Raw genomic sequence first — 7877 nt, 5'->3', positions numbered from 1 at the left:
CCATTAAAATTTCCCCAAATAAACCTAATGATCCCAAATCTGGACAATAAATCCTTCCTAATATCCTTTTACTGAGGTACCCTATGGCTTCCATTGTTTTCTCTCTGACAGAGATGAATAATACATCCAACCTGTCCAGCTAAGGTGCTCCTCATGTGTGGTCTTGGACAAATGCAAAACTTGATAGTGGCAACAATACCATGCCGGTTGTTCAAACCCTCTTTCTTGCTTCTCTCTTCAGGGGCATAAGGAACATGAAATAGGTACTATTGAACTCTTAAATTAAGGGGTAAGGAATATTTTATTCATCTATTTATTCACTCATTGGCTTATACGCTAACTTGTTCCAAAGATAATTTAAGGAGGCTGATATTATTCAGGGGATTCAGAGGTACAGAGTAGGGGGCACTCCCTGATAACTGTTATATGACAACACTCTGACCTAACAGGACACCTGAAGACAATGGAACCCTAAGGTGAGATGAAAGTACCCCAGTGACCCTGATGCTTAATAGGATACCCCTTCCCCAAAAGCCGAAGCTCCCCCTATCCTTTCCTCAACCATAGTAATCACCTGCTGTCAGTTGATAGCTGACTCCCTGTCCTTAGGGGCACCTTCTTCCCTTTATTGGACACTCTTCATTCCCATCTCCATTGTCGATTCTTATTCACTACTGGTGTAAAGTCTGTTCTCAGGTTTTATAAGAAAAATCCTCTTTTTTTTTCTGTTAATCTTCAAAACCATAAGAAGCTCTAGATCAATCTTCAAGTAAGTCTTGTCAAGTCACTCTCAGCCAAACATAACAATTTTCAAGTGACTGCTCTCATAAGAGGGTTTTAAAAATATACTGGGGTTTAATTTTTGTTTGTCACAGTGACTGGAGTGGTACTAATAGCATTCAGTGGATAAATACCCTGCAATGCACTACACAATAAAGAAGTGACCCATCCAAAATGCCAAGAGTTGACTTCCTTGATGGTCCAGTGGTTAAGAATCCACTTGCCAATGCAGAGTACATGGGTTCAATCCCTGCTCCAGGAGGATTCCACATTCTGTGGGGCAGTGGAGCCCATGCACCACAACTACTGAACCAGCGTGCCCTAGAGCCCATATTCCACAACAAGAGAAGCCACTGCAAGAGAAGCCTGTGGACCGCAACTGGAGAGTAGCCACCATTTCCACAACTGGTGTAAGCAGTGAAGACCCAGCACAGCCATAAATAAATAAATAAATAGAATTTTTAAATTTTAAAAAACATCTGCTTTAACAATGAACAAACAAAAAACCCAAAATGCTAATGCTACTCCTACTGAGAAACATCTCACCCATAGAGGCAAAGAATCTATTGCATCCAACCCTGCTGCTTCTTCCCATGCCTACCCCAGGTATTGGTAATCAATGAGAGCACACTCCACTGAGTTGGACATGGTTTCAAAATCTTTCTCAACACAGCAATCAAAGCATGTTTTGTCCATCAGATTTGGCATGGAAGACAAAACCCATTTGCCATTCTGGCTCTTACCTTTTTAAGACAAAGGAAGCCTCACTGTTCTTGAGATGAAGTCTCCAGGTGGCACCTGGGTCCTCTTCCATTTCCTCGCCTTGATCATCTATCTGTAACAGAGAAGAAAAAACCTGAAACATATGATGAGCCCATTCTCAAGGCTCTACCCCTCAAGTTTGACCTTTAAAGGTAGAACATTTTTTCATTCATATAGAAATAAAAAGTTACAGAATAGAGAGTAACAGTTGGCTTGTTAGAAGTTTACAGGAATGTCATGACCTAGAATGTCATGACAGTTAGAAGCACAAGTGATTCTGGCACCGAGAAGTTTGCAACAACTGATCACACTCCCTCTCCTTTTAATATAAAAGAAGCCTGAATTTTAACTCTGGATACACTAGCTCCACCATCTTCATGATTTGCTGGCTTTCCAAATAAAGTGGCTATTCCTTGTCCAAACACCTCATCTCTTAATTTATTGTTCTGTCATGCAGTGAGCAGTATGAGCTTGGACTTCGTTCTCCCAGGTCTTCTAAGACAAGGGTACCATCAGTGATGTGAACTCTGTGGCTGGGACTCTGCACCATCCCAACAGATCTGACTGAAGCACCTAAAGTTTTGCTCCTTATGCAGTGAGTGAGCTACACCCTCTAGTGGGGAAAACACATGTAGTATACTGAACTTCTTTGGAGGCATAACACCCCAAAGAAACTCATCTCAGACACTGAATTAAAAAAAAAATGGGGTGGGGGGAGGTGGGAGCAAAGTGGGGGAGGTGGGGAGGATTTCCATGGCACTTGTACCTGAAAAATCCAGAGGGATCTCTGAATTCAGGCATGTCTCGACCCAGTCTCAAAAATTGTTGCCAGGTGGTTTTTTGGGTCTCCTTTTTTCGATCCATCCGTGTTTTCCTTGACATTGTCTTTATTCTCAGGCTTTGACCTCTTCACCCATCCCAGAGGTAAACCCTGGCAGCTCCAGAGTTACAATTTCAGTAGAAGAGAACTTTCCTTTCTTAAAACTTCTAGTAAAAGATTTGAAGCTTATACACTAGTCGGGATAAGATTGCTGAATCAGTCTTTAGGGCTACAAGTATGCTTTAACTTTTATTTTAATAGACTAAATTACAAGGCACTGCAGGAGCCAGGGGGGAAGCAGCCCTCCTGAATGGAATAGACGAGGATAAAGAACTGTTCTCCAAAGGAACGTTAAGGCACTATTGCCAGGAAAATGAAAGAAGTAATTACTTCTGTAAGAAGTGTATTTCTTTACACTTCTTTACAATTACACATTGATACTACCCTTTTGGGATTCTACTTTTCCCTCCTCTGAATCTGAGGTTGTCCTCAGGCCTGCCCAAAGTTCAATTCCCTGCTATTTTCCTGCCTTTACCACACTTAACTGTGTCATAAGTTATGGTACTGCCAGGACTTGAAACACTTTACTATCTTAGTAGAAGGCAAGGAAATATCAACCAGAGAGCTAAACCTTCTGGAAAATACACTTTCATACCCATACAAAATCATTTGATGTGCTGGCCCACAAACCATGGGCAGTCTGGTGGCCTCTCAACTTCAGAGGACCCCAGGGCATTTCTGTTCTCATGGTTACTTCTTGCTCCATATCCCTAATTTTGCAGAGTTCTCCATCAGCCCCTCACTTCACTTTTTAATATTATCCACCACTTTGGTGCTTCATTCCTCAAGCATGTTCAAGGCTATTCAGAGTAACATGTTTTCTGAAGGTTTAGGATAATAGTTAAGGTTATGGTTTTTCCCATGGTCATGTATGGATGTTAGAGTTGGAGTATAAAGAAAGCTGAGCACCAAAGAATTGATGCTTTTGAACTGTGGCATTGGAGAAGACTCTTGAGAGTCCCTTGGACTGCAAGGAGATCCAGTCAGTCCATCCTAAAGGATATCAGTCCTGGGTGTTCATTGGAAGGACTGACGTTGAAACTGAAACTTCAATACTTTCGCCACCTGATGCGAAGAGCTGACTCATTTGAAAAGATCCTGATGATGGGAAAGATTGAGGGCGGGAGAAGGGGGCAACTGAGGATGAGTTGGTTGGATGGCATCACCGACTCGATGGACATGGGTTTGGGTGAACTCCAGGAGTTGGTGATGGACAGGGAGGCCTGGCGTGCTGCAGTTCATGGGGTCGCAAAGAGTTGGACACGACTGAGCGACTGAACTGAATTGAGGATAATAGAGGAGGTTAATGGCTAACACAGCATAGGAAATATTTTCAGGAATATTTTTGGTAAAAGTGATGAAATCTAACTGAAACTTAGCCTAGGTCAAACAAGAAATGGGTGGGTTCATGCAATTAGGAGGACTCATGGTCTTAATTCAAGATCAGCAGTATCCCCTGACTTAAGCAATGCAAGGAGTCTTAATGTCCACCTCTGACCTCTGCTCATCTATGAACTGCACAGAATGCTGGTTTTGTCATCTCCTATACAGATTCCATCTACATGATGATTTAATGCTGTTACCACACTAGTCATGTGTCCTCATAACTTGAGAGCCAAAAGGAAAAGGGTTAGGGTGGGAAGAAGGGAAATCATGGGGCTTAGCTACTCCCCATCAATATGCAACTACAATCTGCCAATATGGGGAGTTGAATTTTTAAGTAATTATCTTATAACCACAAAAATATTAAATGTAAGCATAGAAATGAGGAATAAATCACATCTATATTGTAGTTTGGGTTTAGAAATAGTCTACAAATAATTATAATTTAAAATATAGATACTTTAAGAAAATATAAGAGTAAAGAATATGATGGATGAATTGTGTGATTCCAATATGAAATCTTTCATTATTGATTTAAATTTAGAATTTTAAGAGAATAAAAATTGTATTAAGTGTGTATTATTGGCATTTTGAGAAGTTGTCATTTGCCACATTTATGTTTAACTGAATAGAGCTGTAACATTTGGAAATAATTTTGTTATAACTGAAGTACTTAAAAGCAAAAATTGAGTACAATTATCCTTTCATTAATTCCTTCATCCAACTAAGCTTAACTGTATACCCACCCCACCCCCCGATCTGTTTATGTTTGAGAAATTGATTCACCTGGATGTTTGCCTGTCTCCCTTGACCAAACTGCAGGTAGAAATATATCCATTTATCGTTATTTGTTTCCTTGCAACAGTGCCTCCCCCAAGAGCAAGCACTCAGAAAATATTTGTTGAATGAATTAATGAACCATGTCAGATTCAAAATACAACCAGCATTCAAAAACTACACCTGCTTTCTACCTGTTACTTTTGGAATTTAAGGACCATCAGTTTCCATCCCAGTATTAGGCTCATTTGGGTGGGCCCAGTCCATTAGCACTTTTCATTTCTTTCCTTGTGACAGCTGAATGAGGTTAATTCACCTTCTACTAATTGGGGGGTAACTTGCTCATTTAGTCAAGGTCAGGAGAGTCATAGAGTATGTGAGGGGAAACTGATCCTTGTGTGTCCTATATGCAGCAAAAGGAGATTGAAACAGTAGACTGCAACCAAGGCATACTGGGCCTTGGAACTCTGATCAACAAGAAATAAACATATGCTTTAAGGTTTAAAGTTTAAGAAAAAATGAGCCATTGACACATTCCTTGTGTGCTTCAAGAAGATTAATCAGATTGTTATTTGGAGGAAAAATTACAAGAGTGCACAGTATGAATATGGATTTTGAAGCAAGATAGCTAAAATTTCACAGTGATTCTCTTTATTTGCTAGCTGTGTGAACTTTAGCAAAATACTTAACCTCTCTGAACCTGAGTTACATTATCTGTAAGATGGGGTAAGCAACACTTACCTCACAGAGTTCATGGGGATTAAACATAATGATGTATTTAAAATGATTGGTAGATAGACATTGTGATTAAAACAATGAAAAAAAAAAAACGTTAAGAATTTGCAAGTGAGATACTAGAGCCAGGATGATGAGACAGAGAGACATAATTAAGAAGTAGTGACACAAGCTCGTGGGGGAAGGAAAAGTGAGCTGAACTGGGTGTTTGTAATTACTATTTCAAGGACAGCTGCACAGAGCCTGGGCTCGGTCCTCTGTACTGCTCAGGTATCCTGACATTCCACTAGGCCAGGGTTTCCCAAACTTCACTTAAGTGTTCTTTGTAGATGATGTCTCCCATCATCTTAGAGCAGAAACTGCTACCTAGTCATCTCTGCAGTCCTAACAGTCTAACATATTCCCAGGTTCCACATAGTCTTTTAGTAAATGCTGGCTCGTGGTAAATAGTTCTTGGCATTTCAAACATCTCTTTTTCTAAAAAATAACTTCTTTACTCTCACATCTCCAGAGAGCTGGCTCAGCACTCAATGTAGTTGACAGGGAAAACACAGTAAGGCTTATTATTTAAATTTTTTTTGAATTTCTGAAGTTTCTAAATCTTTTCACTTTCTTGAGACGTAACCTTTAACAGTATGTTCCAAATTAAAAATGAAAAACAATGGCCTTGTTTATTTATGCTCACTTAGGTCTCATGTTTATAAAAGCTACCCATGAAACTTTTTCTTTTTTCCTTTAGTGTGTGTATGTATGTGCGTGCACACATGTGCACATGCCTAATCTACCATCTTGTGTTTGGTTTTGATAGTGCAATTCACTAAGCATATACCTACTTACAACATCCTTTCACAGCATTTCCTTATGTAACTTGGAAATTTTTAAGATGTTTTGAAAGTGAACTTCAGAAAAACTACATGCTAAGAATTCAGTCCTTGAAACTTCAAACACTGCTGAGAAAAAAGGGAAAAAAAAGAGCCTCTGAACAATCAAATAGTAACAGCTAACCTTTTCAGAATATTTGCTATATGCTAGGCAAAGGCGATGGCACCCCACTCCAGTACTCTTGCCTGGAAAATCCCATGGGCAAAGGAGCCTGGTAGGCTGCAGTCCGTGGGGTCACCCAGAGTCGGACATGACTGAAGTGAGTTAGCAGCAGTAGCAGCAGCAGGCACTCTTCTTAGTGGATTACAAACATTATCTCACAAAAAAAAAAAAAAAAGAAAGAAAGAAAGAAAGGCTGTTGAGAAATTGGAACCCTTGTGCACTGTTGCTGAGAATGTAAAATGGTGTAACTAATATGGAAAAATTAAAAATAGAATTTCCATATGATCTAACCATCCCACTTTGGGATATATATCAAAATAATGGAAAGAAAGAAAAAATACCTGCACACTAATATTCATTGAATAATTATTCACAATGTCTATTTACAACAGACATGTGGGAAGCAACCCAAATGTTCAGTGATGGATGAATGAACAAGCAAAATATGATATATGCATACAATGTAATATAACTCAGTCTTAAAAAGGAAGAAAAGTCTGACACATGCTGCAGCATAGATGAACCTTGAAAACATTATGCTAAGTGAAAAAAAAAAAACAAACAAAAAGGACATATTGTATGAGTCTACTTATACGGGTACAGAGAGAGAGAGTAGAATGGTGGTTGCCAGGGGCTGGGCTGCAGCAGGTGGGAATTGTTTAGGGCATATGTAGTTTCGGTAAGGGAAGATGAAAAAAACCTGGTGGTGGATGGTGATGTAGTCACATAACAACGTAAATAGTCTTAATGCCAATGAGTTAATGCCACTGTACACTCAAAATTGGTTCAGTTCAGTTCAGTTTAGTCGCTCAGTTGTGTCCAACTCTTTGGAACCCCATGAATCGCAGCACGCCAGGCCTCCCTGTTCATCACTATCTCCTGGAGTTCACTCAGACTCACATCCATCGAGTCCGTGATGCCATACAGCCATCTCATCCTCTATCATCCCCTTCTCCTCCTGCCCCCAATCCCTCCCAGCATCAGACTCTTTTCCAATGAGTCAACTCTTCACATGAGGTGGCCAAAGTACTGGAGTTTCAGCTTTAGCATCATTCCTTCCAAAGAAATCCCAGGGCTGATCTCCTTCAGAGTGGACTGGTTGGATCTCCTTGCAGACCAGGGGACTCTCAAGGTCTTCTCCAACACCACAGTTCAAAAGCATCAATTCTTTGGCGCTCAGCCTTCTTCACAGTCCAACTCTCACATCCATACATGACCACAGGGAAAACCATAGCCATGACTAGACGGACCTTAGTCAGCAAAGTAATGTCTCTGATTTTGAATATGCTATCTAGTTTGGTCATAACTTTTCTTCCAAGGAGTAAGCGTCTTTTAATTTCATGGCTGCAGTCACCATCTGATGTGATTCTGGAGCCCCCAAAAATAAAGTCTGACACTGTTTCCCCATCTTTACATATATTTTGGTGGTGGTGATCTAGTCCCTCTGAGTTGTGTCTGACTCTGGGGACCCTGTGGACTGAATGGAGCCACCAGGTTCCTCTGTCCATGGGATTTC

The sequence above is a fragment of the Oryx dammah genome, unplaced genomic scaffold (genome assembly GCF_014754425.2).
Source record: "Oryx dammah isolate SB20612 unplaced genomic scaffold, SCBI_Odam_1.1 HiC_scaffold_5, whole genome shotgun sequence".
Lineage (NCBI taxonomy): Eukaryota > Metazoa > Chordata > Mammalia > Artiodactyla > Bovidae > Oryx > Oryx dammah.
Note: the sequence above shows the minus strand (reverse complement) of the source record.